The sequence below is a fragment of the Corvus cornix genome, chromosome 5 (genome assembly GCF_000738735.6).
Source record: "Corvus cornix cornix isolate S_Up_H32 chromosome 5, ASM73873v5, whole genome shotgun sequence".
NCBI lineage: Eukaryota > Metazoa > Chordata > Aves > Passeriformes > Corvidae > Corvus > Corvus cornix.
Genome location: NC_046335.1, coordinates 41,440,531 through 41,451,914, shown reverse-complemented (window position 1 = coordinate 41,451,914; position 11,384 = coordinate 41,440,531).

Below are 11,384 nucleotides of genomic sequence, written 5' to 3'. Positions count from 1 at the left end.
AACGCTCCTATGCTCCTCAGGAGGGCTAAATGAGGGAGAGGAGGAACAAACTGTCTTCCAGCAAAGCAGGAACATAAAGCTGGAGCTGCAATTGCAGTTAGAGAGCACATAAAAGCCGTAATTTCTTTGCCAGTGCACAGCCCAGAGACAAAGCCTCTGCAAAGCCCTTCTGGCAACCACCCCAGTCAGAGACATCTGTGTGGCACATCCCCACAGGGGTACAGAGCAGAGGGGATGATAAGTCTCTACTCTGCAATTAAGGCTCTCATTTTGTCAGTTTTATTCCCTTTTTGTGGAAGCCGGTAAAGCACTCTGCTTTTCCCAGCTCCCACCCCCAGTGCAGTGCTCTACGGTGCTTGGGTGCTCCCTCCCTGCTCTGCGGAGCAGCTGCCACCACATTTCCCTGTCCCCACTATCCTGGCAGGGCTGGGTGCCCTGCCACCCTTCTTGCCTGCCTTCAGCTGAGCGATGCTCTCCCAGCTTTCCTGACCACTGCTGTGAGGCACTGACCAGCACAGGACCCTGCTGCTGGGAAACCACGGCATGCAGCCTTGCTCTGAGGCACACTGCAAAGGCTTTGACTATGACTCTTTGCTTCTTGGGCTTGGAAGGGCTGTCCAAGCCTTTCCCCACTTCTTGTTATTTTTTAAGAATCATTTTGATGAATCCTCTCTTTCTATGTCTGTGATTTGAAGCACTCTTCTGCAGGCCCCATGCTATAACCACTTGCCTGTTCAGCTCTCCTGTTCCACCTGATGCTGTGCTGCTGGGGCACACTAAGGTACTAAACTCTGAGTAGATGGGCTGCACTGCTCAGCTGTTCAGATACACAACAGCTGCTTCTGGGATGTTATTGATCTGTTGTGGTTCTATGATTTCACAGAGACTGAAATCTGGACAGACCCTGGGAAGAGGTCAGGTCTGCTGCACTTCACTGTCCCATTACACCAACATGTGTTGCAGGTTTTCTCTCTTCTCATCTGCAAGATGATGTTGTGCATGCTTTATCATTGCTCTTTGTACCTGCACATACAAAGATCATCTCCAAGCAGAGCTGTATTTCTCAGCATCATAAATGAGGAGTCACCAGGCAGAATGAGTCACTGGTGCAATTTTCCATAGCTTAATCTAAACTTGTAGGGCCTGATTTCATTATTATTGCTAATATTAAGTAGTTTCTTCCTTCATGCTGAAATCAGCAGGATTTCTTGTTCACTTGGGTGGAAGGTTTTTAAAAAACACACAGGCTGTTTCAGGTCAAGGCTCAGTTAGGGGAGTGAAGTACAGGAAGAAGCGCTGGACAGGTAAACACAGCTGGTGATGAAAGCTGGCTTCAGGTAACCTTTCCTGTGCTGCATGTTCTTTTGTGTTACTTAAGCACTTGAGTGATTTAGCAACTTCTGTGAGCTCCAGGCTGATGGGCTGGTGTGGAGTAGGATGGAGAGGTGGCATTCAGTGGACAGCTAAAAAATGACACATCTCTTGTGGAAATGTGAAGATTTTGGAGAGCAGGGAGTTAGATGCAGTGCTGTCCTTCACATTTCCTTTTCCAAGAAATCCTCACTCAGGAAACGGAATAACTTCCCCAGACCATCAGAGCTGAGTACTCCAGAAAAAGCATTTAGGTCTTTGAAAGTACCCAAGGACCTGACACTCTTTCCGCACACATCAAAAAATGGATCTCTGTGATTTCTCAGGAAGAGCAGAAGGATGCCATTAGGTCATGTAGAAAGAAAATTAGAAAGGTAAAACTCAGCTAGAACTCCATCTGACCACTGCTGTAAAAGATGACAATAAAAAGTGTTTTTATAAGTACATTAACCACAAAGGGAGAGCCAAGGAAAACCTACATTCTTCATTGGATGCAAGAGGAAACAGTGTCACCAAGGATGAGGAAAAGGCTGAAGTACTTAATGCCTTCTTTGCCTCAGTCTTTGAGAGTGGTTTTCCTCAGGGCAACTAGCTCCCTGAGCTGGCAGACATTGCCAGGGAGCAGAATAGACGTCCTGCAATCCAGGAGGTAGTTAGTGACCTGCTGAGCCACTTAGATGCTCACAAGTCTGTGGGACTGGATGAGGAGCAGCAGGAGAGCTTTCTAAGCCACTCTCCATCATTTATTAGCAGTCCTGGCTAACCGGGGAGGGCCCAGATGCCTGGAGGTTCGCCAGTGTGATGCTCATCCACAAGATAGGCCAGAAGGAGGATCCTACAAGCCTGTCAGCCTCACCTTGGTGTATGAGAAAGTTATGAAACAGATCATTTTGCGTGTGATCATGCAGCACACACAGGACAACCAAGGGATCAGGCCCATCCAGCATGGGTTCAACAAAGGCAGTCCTGCTTGACCAACTGGATTGACTTTATGACCAGGTGACCTGCTCAGTGAATGAGGGAAAGGCTTTGGGTGCAACTATCAACCAGGCAAGAGGACATAGCCTCAAGCTGCTCCAGGGAAGGTTCAGGTTGGACATCAGGAGGAATTTCCTCAGAGAAAATATTGTTAAACATTGGAATGGACTGCCCAAGGAGGTGGTGGAGTCATCATCCCTGGAGATGATCAAGAAAAGACTGGATGTAGCACTTAATGCCACAATCTAGTTGAGAAGGTGGTGATCGGTCAAAGGTTGGACTCAATGATCTCAGAGATCTTTTTCAACCTAATTTGTTCTGATTTCCCAGCATCATACATCATTCCTTTTCCCTCCTGTCCTTTCTGCTAAAACAAACCCAGTCCCTCTGCAGGATTTCTTAGTATCTTGGCCAGTCTGACTTGAAAAATACTCTAGTACTGAAGCTTTCAGACCTACTGTACTGCATTACCATATCCCTACTCACATCTTTCCTTTTTTTTCTGGTTAAGTCCTTTTCACATGTGTAAAAAAATTCTTCTGCTTATTTTTGCCATATTTGCAGACTTACAATCATATCTGTTTTGTCTCTCAGCAAAATGGCAGATACAGCTCAGTTCTGAGAGTCTGGCTAGAGTTTGTTTCTCCTCTCTGAATTCGCACTTTGATAATATTTTACAAGCAATGTGCTACACACAACTGAGTGAAAGTATCCCAGAGAACATCACCCACAGACCTTATCCAGCAGGATTGTCCCTTCTGTCCTTCCGGGCAGGATATATTTTCTCAGATTCTGTCAAAAAAACTTTTGCAGAATAGCCTCCCCCCCACTACCACAGACTTGACTTTTTCAGGTTTAACTGAGGAAGGCTTTGACCCTGCCAGATCTAGGGCAGGAGCGCCCCGGGGATACCAAATCAGGTCGTGAACCCCCACTGCATTTGCGCCAGAGTACTGGTGAGTCAGGTTGGTTACTGTGTTCCCCAGTGAGCTCTGTCCTATTTTCTTTCCTTCCTTTATCCCTTTTTCTCTGTTCCTTTTCTCATGGCAGAAGAAGTTCAGCCCCTTTCTCTTCAGTTAGTAACTTTCTTTTTATTCAGTTCAATCTTCCCATGCTGCAGCGATTTTCTCCATTCTGGCTGTGATATCACTCTGTATGTAGACCCTTCTATTTCTGTAACCCTTGAAAGTGTGGGTGAAAATGGTAGAGTATATTCAAATATCTTGAGAAAACATATAACAATAAAAAACTAACAAATGATTATCAGAAACTCCAATGTTCTCTCAAAATGATTAGATAATAGAGTAGGTCAAAAATATGCCTGCCCTACCTTTTTTTCCCCCTCCACTCCTTATGTTCTATTTCTGTGGCTTTTAATCCTTATAATAGCTAATCCTTTGGGAGTAAGGATGAATCCCTTGAGTCCAGTGGACTTGGAAGGCCTGTAGCTTTTCCTTTTACAGTACTAGCTTTACCAAGCTGCATAACCTGTGAAAATACTCTCTGGCAGCCTATATAACCCATAGGATCTCCCGGATTGTTATTTGCAGTAGAAATTGTTGAGTGCAAAGGCTGTGTTTCAGATGGAATGAACCCTGGTTTTTAAGCTGAGGCGCATGGGTGATGAATAAGAATTGCCCTTGCACATTATCCCAGGAATGTGCACACACTCACTGATATTTTCTGTGAGGGAGTAGCATCTCTGTCCTAATTTTGGCCATGACACAGATGTTAATCTATACCACCTCACATAGCTGTCGAGGCCAGAGGAAAGGGAGTCTCTGAGTTAGTAAAAGAAGGGCATGGCTTCTGGCTGAAAAAATGGGGGAGGGGGACAGTAAACTGTCCACCATTTTTCATTGTCTTGGGGTCTGTGGTGAGCATTTTTGCATGTGAATCACCCTCTCTTTTGTATACTTTTGTAATTAACATTGCTGCTGTTACTGTTTTTTTTCTTATGTCATTGCTGTTTCCAGTAAATCATTCTTATCTCAGGCCATGATCTTCATTGTTTGTGTCCCAATTCTCAACTCCATCCACCAGAGCAGGGAAGAGGGAGGGGAAGGGGGAGATAGAGAGTGGCCTGTGATTTGAGAGAGTCTCAGAGGGGACACTGAATTGGGACACTGAATTGGGGAGTAGCATTCCTAAACCATGACAAACACATAGGTGAAATCCAAACCAAAGGAGAAGGGGAGTAGAAGTTGAACAGAAGACAGGCTGGTTTATGAAGAAGAGAGTAGAGAAGGGAAAACTTTTCCCACCCGGTTCAGTGAAAAGCAGAAGAGGGGTGATGAGGAGGGTGATCAGAGCTGGCTGAGCTGTTCCCAGATTTGCAGGTGATGCCTGGGGGTCTGGCAGGTCCCCTGGGGACAGCAGCTGTCATGGTTTCCTCTTTGGCTCCATGTAGACTCACAGCTGGAAAAGTCTCATGGGCTACTGAGGCTCCATCTGCTCCCTGTTTGTACTGTGATGTGCTCCATGGGGCCATACGTGCAATGGACCTGTTGAAACCCAGAGTCTCTGCACAGAAAACATCCCTTGTGACTTGACATGATGTGCTACATGGAACAGGCATAGAGCTGCTCCTGCTTGCCAGAACCTCCACTGGCTCAGACCTCCTCTGAAAACACAAAATGTTCAGGTGTTTGTTACTGCTGTAGGTTTGAAAAATATCTGTTCTTCTCAGTGTGTGTTGTCTTTAAGGATCTGACACAGAGGTGTGAAACTGTGCATGGTGTATCACCTTCTGCAATATTTACCAGGACCTAGAAAGCTAAAAGTCTTAGAGGAAAGGTTGTCCTTCCAGAGAGAGTACCCCAGACCAGGCAGGTCTCAGAGATGGGGCTGAGCTTGCCAAGTTCAAACCCTCGTATGGGGCTTTGTTATTGCTCCAACACAGTTGTATCTGGAAAGGGGCTTTGGACAAGTTCTGCTTGCTCATTCTTATTGAGATCAAAATTTTCAGGTGCCTGTCCAAATTTTGGCCTGAAATTCCAGCTCAGAGCTTGGCTTGCGACCCAGCCCACCCATGGAAACGGAAATGAAATTCCCAGCAACTGTGGCTGCCCTGAGCTGCCTGGATATTTATTGAGCTCTCACACACAAAGCGGGTTTTTTCTGAGGAAAAAAAAACAGAAAACCAACAATCCGGCTCTGGATCTCTCCACACTGCACATTTTTTCCTCTCAAAACATTCAGATGTGATCAAAGCATAACCCGGCTTGACAAAGTATTTGTGAGCTTGAGCAGACCTGGCCTTCACTACAGCTTGCAGCGAAACCCTGACCCAGGAGCACAGTACCTGGTTCCAGGCTGGGTCTCACTCCCCAGCTGGGATCAATGCAGCCTCAGCCTGTTGGGTTTAATTGCTGCAGACGCCATCCGCTGGGCAGTGGGATGCAAAGTGGAAAACAGGCTTTCAACCCGCTGTGTTCTCAACAGAGCAGCACGAAAGGGGTCCAGCGGCTTCAAAGGGCAGAGGGTTTGGATGGGAGTCCCACGGACTTGGCTGGGGGGAATTCTGGTGGAGCTAGGTTTGCGCAGGGGCCAAGAGCATTCCTGCTGCAACGCTGTTGACGTCGGCGCCTCACGCGTTCAGCGTCGGATGCTCATTTGTATTTTCTCCTGAGCTCACAGGGCCTGGCATCCAGTCTGTGCTTTTGTTACAGCAGCTGTTACTGGTCTGGCTGCCTCAGTAATTTCCCCAGTCCCTGGAAAACCCACCCAGGAGCCGATCTCTAGAGCTCTGTGATTGCTCTCTTAAGCACTCGCTTCCCAGATTGACTCCCTCTCCACAGACTAATTCATCTGACTAATTATCCCCCTCTTGGTGCTAGTTTGTTTTGAATGCAGAAATTTGGCCACTGCAATTTGTTCTATTCTTTAAAATTCCAGAGTCATTGAACAACAATGAATAGAAAAAGCGTTTTGTTAATTCAAATTCAGCAGTGAACAGAGGTAGCCTCTCTGATTGACTTGGAATGTGAGGCTGTCTCTTTTGAAAAAGTGAGGCTTCGGCCCCAGAAATTCAGCTGCTTTAGAGAAGTCAGGCAGGAGGCTTCCCCTTGTCAGGGGTAAATGATGTGCTTCCTAGTTCAGATACTTCTATGCCAAAAATGACTGCTTATGCCAGATTTCCACCTGCTGCATTTTTGCCAAAATGGGTATTTTGAAATTATCTGGGCAAGCATTCGTATCCCAATATCACCTAATTTTAGGGAAACCTGTTTATGCCTCTCTGAGAGTAACTCACAGGCATTCCTGCTTTCTAGAAAGAATATGACTACAATGACGTTTTGGTTTCATGGAAAATAAGTTAAAGCTAAAATTCCTTGAAGGAACACAACAGATTGACTCAAAGTCCATGAAAACCTTGTTATCTTAAGGCAGGCCTGGAATGAAAGATGGTCTTTTTGCTTATGTCACCTTCTTGACTCTTTCTTGAGGTCATAGCAATCAAGCTCTCACCTGGTGTTGTTTAGTGGCATGTCTCAATCATGTTCCCTGGGGCAGTTCTGTTCCAGACAGAAACCACCACAGCTTCTGTCTCATTGATCACACCAGAAAGTGTGGTTTGAGGGACAGATGGAGTTCATTGCCTTCTGATCTGTAGATGAAAGATTGCATCCTTTTCCACTTACCTTAAACATGCTAGTTTAAAAGAGACAGTTTTATTATTAAAGTAAATTATTAGCTCTGGAGGTTCCCTTGGCAGGTCTCTCTTAGGTTTCTTCTCCAAAACTCTGTGAGATGCAAAGTGACTTGTGCTCAAAATATTTGCTGTGGTTAACTCTAGAGAGGACATGTGAATCCAGAATCAGATAATGGTGGGAAGAAGAGCAGTGGGACATGGTCATGGAGAAATGAAGAGAATTCCTATGAAGGGAAGACTTCCTATAAAAGGCCACACAGTGTTACCTGCTTATCCCCATTTGTCTCCCTGGAAAGTTTTAGACTGTGCTGGAATACAGCTTTTTCACATTCTTTTCTGTCTATCATGTTATCCTCTTCCTCTGCCCCCTTCCTCCTATCTCTAATATTTGTGTTTGAGTTAAAGCTGGACACAATGGGACAGATAATTGGGTTCCCTCCTCATCTTTCCCCATGATCTCTTATTTATGTGTGTAAATCTTTTGTTTTATTGATGCACATTTGCCAGAGAAATGCTTGGCTCAGCTCCAGGCAGTCTCATTTCCCTCTTCCATCTTGAGACATTCCAGACCTGAACAGCATGAGCTTGCACAGCTAAACATTTAGGAGAAAGCAACAAATCTGTGTCACCAAAAAGCTCTAAATATCCCTCAGAATAAAATGATATAATTTAATATGTGCAGAAAAAGAAATATCACACCATTTCTATGAAAAGTCTTGGATCAGATTAGGAAAGGTTTATACTTCAACTATGAATCATTGTGATCAACATAGCATCTCACTTAAGTCTGATATCAGAGGTAGAGCACCACCATACTCAACTCACTTCTAACCCCAGACCACTGAAATATCAGTGTGCTGGTGACTTAATTCTGTAGGATCCCAGACCGCTCGTACCACAGATCAGCTTCTTTCACCGAAGATCAGCATCTTTATGCTGTTTCCTCTCATTCCTCTTTTAATCTTTCAGTACTTTCTATGAACATGGAGAGGAATTATGGATGAGCATGATTCATTTGGAGCACAGGCACTGTACTTCTCATCTTTGCTGAGACAAACATCACCTACTGCTATGAGTGCTGAACTTGGCACCAGCAACTTTGTCTGCAAAGGTTTCTGAAATTTCTAAACTTCTCATAGGAGTTGGTGCAGAAGTTTGCCAGAGGTTACCAACACCCACAGGAATGGTGAACTTCAGCAGTAAAGAATACAGATGGGACTGTCTGCCTTGCTTATACTGTTCCAGTTAATTTTGACAGAGAGTGTGAATCAGAGCATGAAGTCTTAAAAAAGTACCAGAGGTTTGGTGTATCTTCTTTGGACTTTAGTTCTTGTATGAATGAAGCCTTCAGATTGGACATGTCCATGAAGGCAGCTCCTCTTTCCTCTACTGCCACATGGCCTGGATGTGAAGGCAGTAGAGGAAATGGAAAGCAAATGGGATTTTGGAGAAAGAGGTCCAATTTATCCTCAGTGATGTTGGAGTAACTCAGAATGGAGGATCCTTCACGTCCAGATGAGTGAGAGAGAGGAAGACTGGCTGCCTGTCTGTGCTTGCTCTGTCTGGTAGTGACTGGAGTATGCTGCATCTTCCAGCTGCCTCCTGCCCGTGGTGAAGTTTTTAGAGGTTCTCTAATCGAGTAAGAGCAATGCTGTATTTAATTGCCTGTCAGCTGGCACAAGGCCTTGAAGTGGTTTGGGAGAGGGAATACAAACATTGCACACCTGCCTCCAGCCTCTGCCCAAGATACACTCAGCAACACCAAGTGCTGCCATTGGGTTGGTTTCTGGGCTACAATCAAGTGTTGGAACTGGGCTACAGGTTACACAGACATGCAGCACCTCTGCACCAGCCCAGGCACAGCAATGTACTCTCAGCTCCTCAGTTCATGGGAAACATCTGAAGCCTGGTCACAAGCAAATAAATATTCCCAGTGGATAAGAGGGAGTAAAGAGAGAGAGAGAGAGAGAGGGAAGAGCTAAGGCAAAGGCTTGACTGACTGCAAATGGGAAAAGAAGTGAACCAGCACTGCATTGCCTAAGTCTGGATTTTTCTATCAATCTTGTGGTTGCTTTTGCTTTCCTTAATGTCCCAGCTTTATGGAGATCAGTGTTTATTTATTGACATTTAAATAATTTTTGAATGTTTTTTTAACTCAATATTTTGATGGAAAATAGATATTGGTTTAACTTCTAATTTTTTTAAATTGGAATGGGAATACACAGACATCAAGAAATTACACATTTTTGTGTCTATTAATATATATTTTCTTTTGGGTGAGCACATGATGGAGAAAAAAGATCTATGAAAGCTGTAAATAAAAGTTCTTTTCTTCCTCTCTTCTTGAAAATTGTTCTGTAAATAACCACGGTTGGTTTTAGACTGGAGGCCAGACCTTGACTCCTTAATCAGTGGATCAGCTGCACCTTTTCCCCAGCATCACTTGTGAGCATCTGGCAAATTCTCCACGTGGGACAGGCATGTGGCTTGCACCTGGGTTTGGAAGTGAGACAGCAATAATCTTTCCCCAGTGGTTTGGAGCACAAGAGAGTGCCTGGTGAAACGACACAGCTAAGGTGACTCCTGCTCGGGCACAGGAGGTCTTCTACTGCTATGCCTTCCACTCCTGGAGATATGTAAATGATAGACAACGCTGCCTCTGGGGTGCCAAGTGACCACTGCCATTTAGCAAAGTCGCTGCGTCAAAGGTTAGTAATGCAGATGAAATGTGGAGTGGTTTAAAACTAGCTGCTGCTATTAAAGCAGATTACTATTAGCTGGTACTTTCTAGGAGAGGTACCCTTCTGTTTGCAGACAAAGAAGTTCAAAGTATGCTAGTGAGGGGAGCTGGTTTGGAAATTTGTGATGTCTTTCTGAACATAACTATACTCTGATTTCTTTCATTTGGTATATTTGAATTTAGTGAAGTTTAAGGAGTTTCATGGAGATAGAATGAAAGAAATCCCATCAGGCTGAAGCAGCCCAGGTATAGGCAGAACACATTTCAATGTATGCTGCCTCTGCTTGCCAAAATAGTTCTTGCTTCTAATTGGAAAAAGGCAAGTTCCCTTGTGGGACAAACAGCCTGCTTGAGTCATGACCTCTGGGCCAACAACAGACTTAATGGTTTTTCTGTGAGGTATTCATCCTTCCTAAATAACTCACTCAAAATGTAACTAATTTCCTTCATAAAGATTTCCGTAATTTTGGTCACTTCTGAATGAAAGCAGCTTCACTCAAAATGAAAAACAGGAAAGCAGAGAGAAGAAAGATGGCAATAATGCACACATTTCAAATTGAAAGTTTATGTGTGTCTTCCTTCATAATTACCCTGTTCAGTTGGAGTGGAGCCAAAACTGCAGAGGAGGAGGGGTGAAGGCACATGAACTAAATATGATCAGTAAGATAACTTTGGGGTAGCCTCAAATTTGGGTTCAGTTAAAACAAAATCTCTTTAGGGTGAGGATACTCAAGGAGTGTACAGTCAGATAACAGGACAGACTGAAAGGCTGAGAAATTGGGAAAATGATGTGAAGACTCTTCTTTGTAAGTCTTTGCCAGTACTGCAGGTGAGGTCATGTTCCATCTCTCCCACCTGTTCTTGATTTACAGAGGGTGTAGGCTGCTACTACAGTCTGGGTTATAGACATCTGACTCAAATTCCAGCCAAGCAGCTCACATCTTTAATACTGGTGAACTCTATTTCTTTCCGTCTGTCTGCGAGGGTGGTGATGGTCCTGGACATGTTCCAGTGGTCTGGAGGGGAGATATGGGTGGAACTGGCTGCTGCTCAGTTTCCACTGCACAACTCCCATGGCACAAAAGCAGTTCCTTTTCTGAAGTCTTGCCAGCTGCACTGAAGGCCTAAAGAGAAACTGAAACATTTTATTTCATCTCTTGCAGTCACCCACCAGTTTTAAGCTGTGCAATGGTGGCGAGTCGCATTGGGAGAGCTGCTTTTGTTGACTGAACATGACATGCCCTTTCTGGCTGCACTCAGGGTATGAATACCCTGACTCAGTTCACTGCCACTGCACTTACCTACTATTTTAAGTAACAGCTTACTAAACCAGAGGAAATTCTTTTGCTCCCACAGTGTATCACATTTGGAAAGTGACCTCAACAGGTCAGCAGCAGAGACTGGCTTTCAGTAGGCTTGAGACACACACCTGCAAAGGGTGCTGGGCCTCAGCTTGCCAGAGCTTTATTAGCTTTGGAAAGAGGGGTCTCAAGTATTCCCTCAGGCTCTGGGGTGGGAATTTGCTGTGACAGTCTTAGGTTAGGAGATGATCTCTGTAGAAACCCTCTTTGCAATTCTGAAGTTAGAGGTTGAAAAACAGTAAGCATTGGCATTCTTCAAGGCACCAACATCTGATTGTTA